The sequence below is a fragment of the Carcharodon carcharias genome, chromosome 20 (assembly GCF_017639515.1).
Source record: "Carcharodon carcharias isolate sCarCar2 chromosome 20, sCarCar2.pri, whole genome shotgun sequence".
NCBI lineage: Eukaryota > Metazoa > Chordata > Chondrichthyes > Lamniformes > Lamnidae > Carcharodon > Carcharodon carcharias.
The window spans coordinates 66,202,031-66,216,831 of NC_054486.1; positions in this window are offsets into that span (position 1 = coordinate 66,202,031).

Genomic DNA, 14,801 nt, shown 5'->3' on the forward strand with positions numbered 1-14,801 from the left:
GATAAAAAGCGCCAACGTAGCACCTCGTCCACGACTGTGAGTATTTCAATATTTTAAGGGAAGAAAAGAAGTATACTCACCAGCAATGCCTCACTTGGTAGAATTGACCTTTATGGCTCATCAGTTGAGAACTGGAGTCAATGCATTGAGCGATTAGGGTTCTACTTTGTCGCTAACGAAATAACAGCAGAAGAGAAACAGAAGACAACTCTCCTAAGTGCCTGCAGGAGCAAAACCTATAATTTGACCCATTGCTTGATGGCTCCAACCATGCCAAATTCCAGACTCTTTACCGAGCTTGTTGACCTCATGAAAGGACATTTTCAGCCTAAACTCTCAGTGATCATGCAAAGATTCAAATTTAATTCTAAAGGGTCCCCAGTGAATCGATCGCAATGTACATCGCAAAGTTAAAACGGTTATTGAAGCACTGTGACTTCGGTGATACTTTAAATGACATTGCAAGATTGTTTAGTTTGCAGTATAAACGATGACCCCATTCAGCTCCATTTGCTTGCAGAAGTTGAGATAGACCTGAAGTGCGCCACGGAGATAACGCTAGCAATGGAGAGTGCTGAGAGGGACTCGCAGGCTCTGCACAGTGTGCAACATGGCGCCGTTTTGCAGCTAGGGTGGGAGGAACCTGCCGCCAGGTGTGGCATGAAGATCAGGGAGGCTACAGTGAAGCAGGACACAGTCCCTACCACTAGAAAAACAAAAAGAAATGCTGGAAGCAGCTCACCAGTAATCCAGAAGTTAAAGTGTCACCGTTGTGGGGGAAATCATGCACCCGAAGTCTATTGATTTAAAGAGGCAGAATGCCACTACTGCCAAAAAAAGAGCATGTTGTTAAACAGTGCAGGACCCAATCAAGGCAGCCATCCAGACAGCAAGTCAAGTTAAATGAAGTGCACAATATAGAAGAGCCAGAAGTTACAGAGGCTGACGTTTATTCCCAACACAATCTGAAGGCCAGGAAAACTGAGCCAATCACTCTTACACGTCAAGTAAATAGAAAACCCCTGGTCATGGAGGTGGACACAGGAGCATCGACCACAGTGGTGGGAGGAAACATCTTTAAATATCTCAGAGAAGGTACCCAGCCATTGAGTTTGGAGAAAACCACTGCTCAGTTAAAAATGTATACAGGTGAAAGGCATTACCTCAGTACCTGCATCATAACGCAATAGGCAGCTCAGCTGCCAATAATTGTTGTAGCAGGAGAAGGACCGAGCCTTCTGGGCTGTAGTTGGTTGAAGGAAATCAAACTAAACTGGTCAGAAAAGTTTGAGCTCAGAGCTGGGGGATTTCCAGAGTTGCTGAAAAAAATAACAGAATATTCCAAGAGGAGTTGAGGCCCTGAAGCAACACCCTGGTTTTTTAAGGCAAGACCTGTGCCTTACGCTCTGAGAGAAAAGGTTGATATGGAATTATGTCGTTTGGAGAAATTAGGAATAATATAGCCAGTCCAATGTTGAGAATGGGCAGCACCCATAGTCCCTGTACTAAAGCCAGACCAAACCATTCGCATCTGTGGGGATTATAAATTAACGGTAAACAAAGCTGCAAAATTAGACAAAAACCTAACCCCAAAGATTGAAGATCTGTATGCTAAACTCACAGGAGGAAGATCCTATACTAAGCTGGATATGAACCATGCGTATCAGCAGCTCGACCTCGACAACACATCAAGAAGTTATGTCACCATAAACACACACAAGGGCCTGTAGCAGTATACACGCCTACCCTTTGGGGTATCCTCTGCCTGCGCGATTTTCCAGAGAACTATGGAAAGCTTACTACATGGACTTCCCCTGAGTTACAGTGTACCTGGACGATGTCCTAATTACAGAATCCACAGAAGCAGAGCATATGGCAAACCTGGAAGAGGTTCTGAAGAGATTTTTAGAGGCTGGCTTTCGTTTTAAAAAAAAAGTGCACCTTCCAAGCAAAGGAATTTGCATATCTGCTTCATCGAGTGGATGCCCAAGGGTGGCATACAGTGGGGGAGAAAGTCAGGGCAATCAAGGAAGCACCCTCTCCTATCAACATCACGATGCTCAAGTCTTTTTTGGGCTTGGTAAACTATTACGGTCGATTTTTGCCCTATCTGTTCTATGGTGTTAGCTCCTTTGCACTTATTATTAAAGAAGAACCACAGATGATCCTGGAAGGAACAGCAAGAGGAAGACTTCATAAGGGTAGAGAAGCTTTTACACTTGTCATGTCTGCTAATGCACTATGACCCGTCTAAGGAGTTGATACACACTTGTGATGCATCTCCCTATGGAGTAGGAGCAGTATTGTCATACAAGATGGAGGATGGATCTGAAAGATCGATAGGATCTGTATCCAGAACCCTTTCTGCAACCAAGAAAGGATTTTCGCAAATGGAAAAAGAGGGCTTATTTATCATATATAGAGTAAAGAAGTTCCATCAACATTTACACGGTCAACACTGCACCACAGTGTCAGATCAGAAACCACTGTTAGGATTGTTTGGTGAAGATAAGGCAATCCCGGCGATAGCTTCTGCTAGAATTTAAAGATTGGCTTTAATTTTGCCGGAACTCAAGTGCACTTTTATGCACCCTCCAGGAGTGCATTTAGCAAATGCAGGTGCCTTCAGTTGTCTCCCTTTGCCTGACAGTATTACACATGTTCCAGTACTCAAGAGGTAGTACTTGCATTAAATTTCCTGGACTCTTCAATAATCTGAGCGAGACAGGTAAAGAACTGGACAAATCGATTTTAGGAAGAATCCGCAAACAAGTGTTACAAAGATGGTCAAATGCAGAAGTCCTGGAAGAATTAAACAATTCTTTGTACATAGATCCAATCTGAGTTGTCAAGATGATATCTTATGGGGAGCAAGAGTCATTATCCCTGTCCAAGGAAGAGAACCATTATTAGAAGAACTTCATAGTGCGCATCCTGGTATTTCAAAAATGAAGATGCTCGCATGAAGTTATGTCCGGTGGCCAGGATAGAGAGTGATATACAAAAAATGGTGAAACACTGTCTCCAGTGCCAGCAACAGCAGAAGTTGCCAGTTTCAGCTCCACTGCATTGGCACAAGTGGCCTAGTCAACCCGGGGTTAAACTACATATAGACTATGTTAGTCCATTTCTAGGTACCATGTTTCTTATGATTATTGATGCACACTCCAAATGGATGGACGTGTTTGAAGTAAGATATCTACTTCCTCTGCGACCATTGAAAAACTGTGCCAGAGTTTCAGTGTTCATGGTTTACCTGAGGTTATTGTGTCAGATAATGGCACAGCTTTCACTAGCATTGAATTCCAAAGATTTGTGAACCTAAATGGGATTATACACTTTAGACCAGCACCGTACCATCCTCTGTCTAATGGCTTGGCAGAAAGAGCAGCACAAACCTTTCAAATAGGTATGAAGAAACTATCAGAGGTAACACTAGAAACACAAATTTCAAGATTCCTGTTCAGGTATCGCACAACACCTCATGCAACCACTGGCTTATCACCTTCAGAATTGTTAATGAAGTGTCGACTTCGTACGAGATTGAGTCTAGTATTCCCTAATTTAGAGAGGAAGCTGGAGAGAGACTGGCGGGGAGGGGGTGGGGGTGTGGGGGGGGGGGGGGGTGGGGGGGTTGGGGGGGGGGTGCGCAGAGTCAAAAAGTAAATCATAGTGTTCATAGTAAAAGACGAAAGCTTACTGTGGGAGATACAGTTTTTGTACGGAATTTTGCAACTGGAGACAATCATCTCTGAAACAGGGCCTTTATCTTATCAGCTGGGAGTGGAAAACAGGATTGTTAGGAAACAAGTGGATCATCGCAGGTCAAGAAAACCTCTAACAACCAGTTAATCCATGCAAAATCAAAGTCGAGACTTTGACACCTGAAGTGCCAGATTGATAAAGAATAGACATACCTGATGTCTCTGCTGAAGTAAATTCTGAACTGCCAGTATCTAGGGATGTCTCTGAAGCTGCAGTTCCTGTGCAAGTCGATCCAATGAAAGAACTTCCAGCTGTAGGGTTGCGTCTCTCTACCCAAATCCAAAAACCTCCATAAAGGCTAAATTTGTAATGGTATGAACTGTATATAATTGTATATAATATAGGTGAAGATGTTTTGTAAAAAAGAGGCTAAAACAGGTAAGGGGGAGGAATATAATGATTGCAAGTTAAACCATTTCTTATTGTTAAGGGGATAATGTGACTGTATAGACCAATCAGCCCTAAGCGCAGGGAATATTAGGGGCGGAACGGTTTAGCCGGTCTTGGAACAAACATGTAGTCTCCTCTGAAGTCTGTTAATAAAGTTCACTGTTTCTTGCAAGAAACCTCCCTGCAGTCTCCAAGTTTATTACAACTTCTGATTCCCGAGTCCAAATTGTTGTTTGGACTGGTGAAGCACAGTGATCTCAGCACCAATGTTTATGGAACACTACCTCCCACCTTTTGCCAGGTTGAGTATTTTTTTTGTTTATTCTTTCACAGGATGTTGGCATCACTGGCTAGGCCAGCAGTTATTGCCCTCAACTAATTGCCCTTGAGAAGATAGTGGTGAGCCTTCCTGTTGAACCGCTGCAGTCCATGTGGTGTAGATACACCCACAGTGCTGCTGGGGAGGGAGTTCCAGGATTTTGACCCAGCGACAGTGAAGGAACAATGATATAGTTGCAAGTCAGGATGATGAATAGCTCAGAGGGGAACTAGCAGATGGTGGTGTTCCGATGTGTCTGCTGCCTTTGTCCTTTGAGGTGATAGAGGTTGTGGGTTTGGAAGGTGCTATCAAAGGAGCTTTGGTGAGTTGCTGTAGTTCACCTTGAAGATGATATATATTGCTTCCACTGTGTGTCGGTGGTGGAGGGAGTGAATGTTTGTGGATGGGGTGCCAATCAAACACGTTGCTTTGTCCTGGATGGTGTCAAGCTTCTTGAGTGTTGTTGGACCTGCACTCATCCAGCCAATTGGAGAGTATTCCATCACACTCCTGACTTGTGCCTTGTAGATGGTGGACAGGCTTTGGGGAGTCAGGTGGTGAGTTACTAATGCAGAATTCCTAGCCTCTGACCTGCTCTTGTAGCCACAGTATTTATCAGGTTGGCCCAGTCACTGCAATCTCCTTTGTTGTTGTACAAGGTGATTGTTTTTGCATCACGCATATCTTGAGGCACTAAAGTTCATGGGGATGCTGCAGCAGTGCTGGTTTTCCATTTGTGATGACTTCAGGTGGAATACCACTGTTTCCTGGGGCTTTACCACAGGTAAGATGGTCAATGGTCTTGTTGAGCTCTGGTTACTATGGTGGGCATGCTGTCCATCTCCTTCATGATGGGAAAGTCTGGAATGGTGCTGAGAGTTTCTTCAGTGACAACATCTTCCATTGTGTAGAGTTCAGCATAGTGCTCCACCAGCTTTTCCACCTGCTTGCTAGGTTGAGTGATGATCATTACTGGCTTTGTCTTGAAAGGTACTGATTTGGTTGCGACTGGCCTTTTGTTTTCTTGATTCCTTCATACATCCCTCAATCATTCCCAGATTCAGCAGCAGACTGTATGCTGTTGCAGAGTTTCAGTCAGTATTGATTGGCGCAGTGCCGAGCAGTCTGCAGAGACTTCATTCTGGCAGCTCTGAGAGCATCTAGATTTTGTTTGCTTGGGACTTGCTTGTAGTTCATGAGGGCTCTCCTCTTTGTTGCAGTAACTGGCTCTAATCCACTCCAATAAGCTTCAAACCAGACAGCATTCCTTGGATCCCTTTTTCTGGACACAATGAGTGCAGAGTCATAGATGGTATAGCGCAGATGATGCCCCTTTGACACCACACTGTGGCCTGATCAAGAAGGTTGAGGAGCTCCTGGGTCCTTTCTGGGTCAGTGGTGTGGCAAATGTTGATCTGAGGATGACCTTGGAGTAGCATAGTTTCATTGTCTGAAGCCAAACCTTGCTACATCCCAGGACTGTTCAGTGTCACAGCCAGTGCTGTGGTAGCTATGAGCGTTGAGGACACAGCACCTAACTGACTGGGGGCTGCCCAAGTTAAGGCAGATGGTAGCTATGCAATGAGATGCGATGACCTCTCCCACCATCAGGCACTGTTGAGGGTGGTACATCTGATGATGATGAAATCTAATTGGTGCCAGTGGTGTGATCTCAGATGTCTCCAGGACACCCAAGGCACAGCTTAGTTTGGAAGTAGCTGTTCGTCATAGAGTCCATGGTAATAGCGTAGCTTCAGCAATCCCTGTCCATTTTCATTCATCTTGCCGATTCATTGCCATCCTACGCACATTGACTAAGTTGTGTAGCCGGGACCCACCCTTATGTTGAAGTCCTGCAAAAGGTACAGTCCCTCGGTGCTGGGAATTCTGCTGATGGCAGTGTCAGGTGCCTCATAGAATTTATCCTTGACATCTGGGGTAGAGGGGAATAGATGCACATGAGGTTAACTGGGCCCGTGCTTGTTGACAAGCAAGGTGTAAGAAGTTTCTCTGAGCCCCCTGTGGAGGAGGGCTTCTATCATCTGGACCACTCCATGCTCACATGTTACCTCTGGAATTTTCACATGCCAGAAAGATGTGTAGTGTTTCTATTTAAGGGATCCATTTTGAGCAAGTCTAGTTTCTTGCTGCACAACAATGTCCACATTGAGCCTTGCAAGTTCTTGGTCGATCATGGATGTCTTGCATGTGTCAATCTGCAGAAAGTCACAGGTAAAGCCAGCACGCATGGTCCTTACATTCGAGCTTGCGATGGCACAAGATTGGTGTCTTCTTTGTTGAAGAAGGGTCATATAGACTCGAAACGTTAACTCTGTTTTTCTCTCCACAGATGCTGTTAGACCTGTTGAGTTTTTCCAGCGTTTTCTGTTTTTGTTTCAGATTTCCAGCACCCACAGTATTTTGCTTTTATCTTCTTTGTTGAGTTTGTCTTGCCTGGTGCATAAATTAACAACCCACCTGTCGAGAGATAACTCTCTAAACTCCAAATATTTATTGAAGCAAACAGGCTCTGGCAGGATAGCACCTAACTGACTGGGGGCTGCCCAGTTTGAGGTGGATGGCAGCAATCCAATGAGATACAATGATCTCTCCCACCATCAGAAGTAGCCCCTGGTGCTCGAGTTCTACACAAATTAGCAGGAGCTTATCGGTAACTGTTTCTTCCTGTGTTGTGCCAATGTGAACTACAAAGCTGGAGCGTCCTCTTCAGGGCGCAGGCCTGGGCAACTAGTGTGGAGTGCCTGAGTTCCCAAGTATCAGGGCCCTCTTCTCAGCATTGCTAGTATTGTCCAAAGGAAAGGATGAAACCAGTACAGTTTGGTATCAGCTCTGATGCAGGAGTTGCCAGAAAGCTGCCTGATAAATGACAGATTACCGCCAATGGGACTCCAATCCAGATTTTCTGTCAAGGTTTACTCCCTTAGCTGCCTTCTCTCCTGAGACACCCACAAGTCAGGGGGATATTTATCCATAGCTGGGAATCTGGTTCATGGGTACCAGGGCGTAATCACATGCCAGTGAGCCTGTGTGCCACACGCCCGGGAGCTAGGCCTTCTCCGAGCCCCTTGTAGTTTAGGCTGGATCTGTGAAGTACCCAGTTTACATGGGGCTTACTGATGAAAAGGCTACATACCGACAGGGGAGGCTTACGCACTTAGCTCACCTTTCGCAATAGTTATACTGCTAGCCAGCGGTGCAAGCTGAAAGCAAGAGGTGACATCAGAGTAACCACTATGCACCACCCACGATGCTAGCACAATCAACTCATCGCATCAATTGGAGACACCGGGGTTCTGATATTGCTCATTAACTATATATTTAATCTATTCTTGAACCAAGCCTGCATAGAGCTGGTAGCTTTGATGTCTGTATGAACTGACATGGTTTAACTTGGTCCTGGGAATGAATGAAGGCCCTGTCACAACAGCGGGGTTCCGCCTATCAGGCACAGAGTTCATCCTGGCCCTGAGATGAATGAAGGAAACAGACTGTGGAGAACAACATCCTAGTACCTTTGAAATCTGTTGTTGATTGAGAACTCTGTCGCTGAAAGCTGTTTGTGCTGGGTTTAAGTGGCACGCGCTTTCCCCCGTTCATTCGTTCCTTTTCTTGCCGTATACTGCCAGTCAGCGAAGGTTTGTCTTTTTCCCAACAATTTAAAAAAAAATCAAAGGTGCAGCTGTTCCAAGTATTGCAAAGAACTGTTAAAGATTTGTTGACTCTTATTCCTTTGAACAAGGAACACAGGCTGCACAAGGGTTTATAATCCAGTGAATATCTGCCTCGCTAAACAGTTTGAATTGGACCAATTGGAAACACCCTATGAGGATCCAATTTTGTGTGTGAGGTACTCTCACAGATGCTTGCTTGCAAGTTAATAGAATTATTAGCTTTTGAAATGTTTATTATTTTGAAACTAATTTTGCAGGCTAGGAAAAGGCTGTGATTTATATTTCTGCTGTTATTTTATTTCTTAATAAATCTAATTCACAATTTATACTCTGAAATATACAATCTGTCTGCCAGTCAAGGAGATCCAGCACTATTAAGGGTAAGGGAAACAAGACTTGTAATTATATACTGCCTTTCACAATCTAAGAAAATCCCAAATTTCCTTACAGCCAATGACGTGGTATAATTTAAGAAGTTTAGCAGCCAATTTGCACACAGTAAGTTCCCAGAGGCAGCAATGTGATTATAGCCAGATAATTTGTTTTAGTGATGTTGGTTTAATATTGCACAATATATACCAGCCTAGATTGAATGCTCAGGTTTCTGAAGTAGGACTTGAACCCACAGCCTTCTAATTCAAAGGTGAAAGTGCAACCATTGAACCACTGCTGACACCATAATTTGTAACATCTGCCTGACATGAGATTATCGGCAGGTCCAAAATATTTTTGTGTCTTATTTGAATGTTGCAGGCATGAAGCGTTTGTTCTAGAGCAGCTTGTCCATTGTATCAAGGCCTCAGGCCCTGGAGCGCCAATTCCTGAGGGAGGTTGAGCACATGTTCCTTCTGCCTCCACACAAGATATTTCTTGAGCAGCCATCAGTGGTCCCTTTGGAGTCCTCCAAGCTACAAGCAGGTTCCCACTGAAAACAGGTGGGCTTTCTGCTCACCATTTACATGCCATGGGCCTTTGGGCATCAAAGGGGGTGGCCAAGATGTACCCCCTGCTAACCACCAATTTTCAACTATAGGCCACATGTTACAAGAACAGGTGGCTGTCGGTTGAACATTGCCCAATATTTCTCGTGACCTGATCAGCATTTTAAGGGTCTTATAGTCCATCGCCAACATATTATCAATCAAATTACAGAAAAACATGTTTCATTTCAGGGGAAGCATAGTTATGGAAGCACAGCTTTCCATTGGGCAAGAGGAAAACGTAGAAAATGCAAAGTGCAGAAGGCAAACATTCAGCTCATATTGTGTTGGCTTTAACAGAGAGATCCAGCCTAATCCCATTTTCCAGCTCTTGGCCCATCACGTTGTAGGTTACTGCACTACAAGTGCTTTTCCAAATATTTCTTAAAGGCAGTGAGGGTTTCTGCCTCTATCACCCCTTCAGACAGTGAGTTTCAGACCTGCACCAGCCCTGGGTGAAAAAATTTCTCCACAACTCCTCTTTAATCCTTCTACCAATTGCTTTAAATCTATCTGGCCTGTTTCTTAACCTCTCTGCAAAAGGAAACATCCTCCCTATCCACTTTGACCAGGCAACTCCTAATTTTCTATCTCAACTAAATCTCCCATCAGCCTGGTCTGTTCCAAAGAAAACATTGCTAGCCTATCTAATTTCCCCATAACTAAACTTCTCCAATCCAGACAACAGCCTCGTAAATCTCCTCTGTACTTTCTCTAATACAATCACATCCTTCCTATAATGTGTTGACCAAAGCTGCACGCAGTACTCCAGCTGTGTCTTAACTAGTCTTCAGCATAACCTCATAGCTCTTATGTTCTATGCCTGAGCTAATAAAGGCAAGTGTCCTGCATGCTTTCTTAACCACCTTATCTATCAGTCCTGCTACCTTCATGGAGCTGTGGACATGCACTCCAGGGTTCCTCTGTTCCTTTATATTACTCCATATCTTACCATATAATATGTACTTACTTGTCTTTTCACCTTCCCAAATGCATTACCTCACTTCTCTGGATTGAATTCCATTTGCTATGTTTCTGTCCTTATGACTGGTCCATTAATACAGAACCATAGAATGGCTAAAGCACAGAAGGAGACCATTCAACCTGTCATTTCTTTGCTATCTCTCTGCAAGAGCAACTTAGCCAGCTCCCTACCCTCACCCTTTCCCTATAGACTTGCAAATCTTTTTCCCTTCAATTTTTCCTTATCCAATTCCCTTCCAAAAGCCACAATTGAATCTGCTCCCATAACACTCTCAGGCAGTGCATTCCAGATCCTAACCACTCGCTGCATAAAAAAAGTTTTTTCTCATGCCGTCTTTGGTTCCTTTGCCAGTCAACTAAAATCAGTGTCCTCTGGTTCTCAACCTTCCCACCAATGGATTTCTCTCTATCTATCACATCTAGACCCCTCATGCTTTTGAACACTTCTATTAAATCTCTTCTCAACCTTCTCTTCTCTAAGAAGCCCCAGCTTCTCCAATCTATCCATGAAGTCCCTTATCCTTTGAGCCATTCTCATAAATCTTTTCAGCACTCTCTCTAAGTCTTCACATCCTCCCTTATTGGACTTCCTTAATGGGTGACTGGATATTTTATAGGCATAAGTTATTTATAGTCGTTTGGTAGTACAGAACTTGAATATTGCTGAAGAAAGATACTTTGTCAAAGCTTTTTGCCTCGCACTCATCAGGACAGTTGCAAGAATACCAATATCAAGGAAAGCAACAACTTTATTCTGTATGAGAAGAGAGTGCTGATTGGTTGGCAAGTGGGCTCTGACTGGTAAAGACTAGATATGAAGACTGTATGTCCCAAAGATTGGCGGATCATATCAAACAACATGTCCCTTCCACTATTCACAATGGGCAGGGTACAGACTGTACTCAACCGGCCCATGCTTGCAAAACTCAAAACACAGAGTCCAACATTAGATGTGATTCTGGAGTTGGACAACATTTGCTAAATAATCTTCAGTATGCTAAAAATTACGCTGAAAGCCACTTTAAGATTGTCAGTTGGGCTCACAGTGTGGTGCATTTGCATGTACTGGAAGTTACATATATTAATACACAGGGCCCTTTTCTTTGTAGATGGAAAGAACATGTGCATACATTTCACCTGTTTCAGCTAAACAAAATAAGTGATAGCCATTTGTTGGTTCATTCCTCAGGGCAATGCCTTGACCAGAGTCAAGCTGCCTAGTTTAAATTTCAAACAATGCTTAGCAGTTAATTGTCAGTCACTATTGACTAGTGCATTCTCCATGGCAATGCCTCTACCAATCAGAGCCAACCAATCAGTACTCTCTTCTCATACAGTATAAAGTTGTTGCTTCCCCTGACATTGGTATTCTTGTGATTGTGCTGATGAGTGCAAGATGAAGTTCTTCGACAAAATATCTTTTTTCAACATACTTAATACTTGTTTTTTAATGTTAATAATTAATTCTACTGATATTGACTTACCATTTTGCAGAAGTCCTTAGGTTCAGCAAGGTTTATTCTCATATTCAACTTTTTTTGTCACACCACAAGCATTTTATTCCAGATACGAATTCGGATGAATTGGCACTCAGATTTGAAGGAAAGAGCAGAATTAAGTTTGAGAGGGATTGGCCATTGAACATTCCCAACTGGTTGAAACTTGTTCAGAGACTGACAGCAATGTCAGCAGCAGCCTTTTCTGATGAAAGATTTCAGATAAAGCAACCTGAGTCCTAGCCTATAACAAATCAGAGGAATATGATATACATATCTGTAACACTTCTTTAAACTTTGCAGTCTAAGAGACCTGTTGGCTCCTTGCCGGTCTTTTAGATGTAAAACAGGTGGCTAAACTGGTTTTATTGCAGTCATGGGCGATTTTGTTGTTCTGCTTTTAGGGCTGGAGGAAGAAGGGAAGCAGTCATGAAGACAGAAGAGAATAGGAGCATCTGGGTGAAGCCCAGAATATAGGTAAAAGCTGAAGTATACATGGTCAGGGCCTGCGCTTGAAACACACTTTACGCCATATGCAAATAAAGAATCTAACATCTCATTTCTGAAATTGGGCTGCCCTGAATGTTGCTGGCATTTTTTTTTATCCTAAGTGCAGCAGACTCAATGGGCGGATCTTTCTGGTCCCACCAGCGACGGGCATCATGGTGGGGAGAGGTCAGATTTACATGGGGCATTTGGACATCAACATCAAATGATTCAGGAGGATGACAGGGATATCAATGACAATGAGATGATAGGTTAGAGGTGGAGGCAGGAGAGAAACCTGTACAAGATGCTCTTCCAGCACGATGGGAGAGACTTTGACAGTCACGGGTTGGAGGCTGGAAGCTGGTCTTGTAATAAAACCTTAGCACCACCACTTTTCAAGCTGATCCAATGACGTTTTTCAATTGCAAGGAATGAAAAATATCACCGGGGGAGGGCTGTCAGGACTTGTGGGAGGAGTCGACTTCTGCATTTGTGGGCCAATTGAAGGGGTACCCTACTATTTTCCACTTTACCAAATGGAAAGAAAGGCACAGCTGAGAAATGTTAGGAACAGTCAAAAGACAATTAAGGGATTGTGGCACTTTAACTCATGTTGAGCATTTTTGAGAGCCTATTCCCAATTGGGGCCAGATTGGCTTCCACAAACCCTATGTCCCTCTTCAAGGAAATGGTGAGGGTCAGAAAGAACCAATTGCAAAGGGGCAATGGCCAAAATGCATATGCCTTATGGCACAAAAACCTCTAGACCTTGCAGCTACCAGGTTCACCTTTGCACACCTCCCCTCCCCTGCTGTTAAAACATTAATGCAAGTTGGGTCTGCTGTATAATCCAAAGGATTGAGTCTGACAGTGCTCTGACTGAGCCTGCTCTCGCCTGGCAGCATTTGGTCAATCCAAGCCCCTTTACGAAAGCCCTGACATGCCTGTGGTGTTTATGGGGGGCCCTACCGGTGATCCTTAAAGGCAGTGCTACCACTGCAAGGGATGATGTAGGTATGGAATAACTGGAATGAATGCAACCTACAGGTTTTGTGGGGAGAATTCACATACCCACTGTACCCCCCTTGGGTTACAGGTCCCTTATGTGTGGCTGTTCAATCCCTTCTGCCCCCCCAACCCCACTCCTCTTTTTAGTTCTTAAACACTAGAATTACAAGATAAGATGCCAACAGCAGAGTCTGCTTGCAAACCCATTCTCAATGCTCTTTATTGAGTAAAAGTACAATGGACACAATTTGAGTTTTGCTGTTGATGCAATGACACCTAACCTCCTACCCTTTGTACATTTCCAATATAGAACTGTAGAAAAGTTATGGCGCAGGAAGAGGCCATTCAGCCCACCATGTCTGCACCAGCCATAAACAGAGAAAAAAGAAACTAGCCGCACATTTTTAATCCCACTTTCCAGCACTTGGTCCGTAGTCTTGCAGGTTACAGCATTTCAGGTGCAAATCCAGATGCCTTTTAAATGAGTTGAAGGTTTCAGCCTCAACCACCAGCTTAGGCAGTGAATTCCAGATGCCCACCACCTTCTGGATGAAAACATTTTTCCTCATGTGCCCTCTAATCCTTCACCAATCACCTTAACTCTGTGTCCCCTGGTAATCGACCCCTCAGCTAGGGGAAACAGGGCACCCCTGTCTACTCTACCTAGGCCTCTCAATCTGGTCACCCCACAACTTCCTCAATTCTAAGGAAAACAACCATAGCCTATCCAATCTTTCTTCATTGTGACAATTTTCAAGCCCTGGCAACATTATTGCAAATCTTCTCTGTACTCTCTCCACACCAATTACATCCTTCCTGTAATGTGGTGACTAGAACTGGACACAAAATTCCAGCTGTGGCCTAACCAGTGTTTTGTCCAGTTCCAGCATTACATCCCTGCTTTTGTATTCAATATTTCATCCAATGAAGGAAAGCATTCCATATGCTTTGTTTACCACCTTATCCACCTGTCCTGTCATCTTCAAGGACCTGTGGACATGCACTCCAAGGTCTCTTACTTCCTCTACCCACCTCAATGTCCTTCCATTAATTGAGGATTCTCTTGATTTGTTTGCCCTCCCCAAATGCATTACATCACACTTCTCTGGATTGAATCCCATTTGCCATTCTTCCACCCACTCAACCAAATTTTTGATCTCATTCTGGAAACAACAGCTGTCTTTTTCGCCATCAACTTCGCAGCCAGTTTTTCTGTCTTCTGTAAATTTTCCAATCATGCCTCCCACATTTAAGTCCAAATCATTAATATATACAACAAACAGCACAGGCCCCAACACTGAGCCCTGTGGAATGCCACTGGAAACCGCTTTCCAATCACAAAAGCACCCATTGACCATTACCCTTAGTTTCCTATCACTAAGCCAATCTTGCATCCATCTTGCCACCTTCCCCTGTATCCCATGAGATCTCACTTTTCTGACCAGTCTGCCATGTGGGACCTTGTCAAATGCCTTACTAAAACCCATGTAGACAAAATGCACTGCACTACCCACATCAATCCTCCTTGTTATTTCCTCAAGAAGTTATATTAAGTTAGTAAGACACGATCTTCCCCAAACAAAGCCATGTTGACTATCCCTGATCAATCTGTCCCTTTCTAAGTGATGGTTTATCCTGTCTCCAAATTGATTCCAATAATTTGCCCAACACTGAAGGT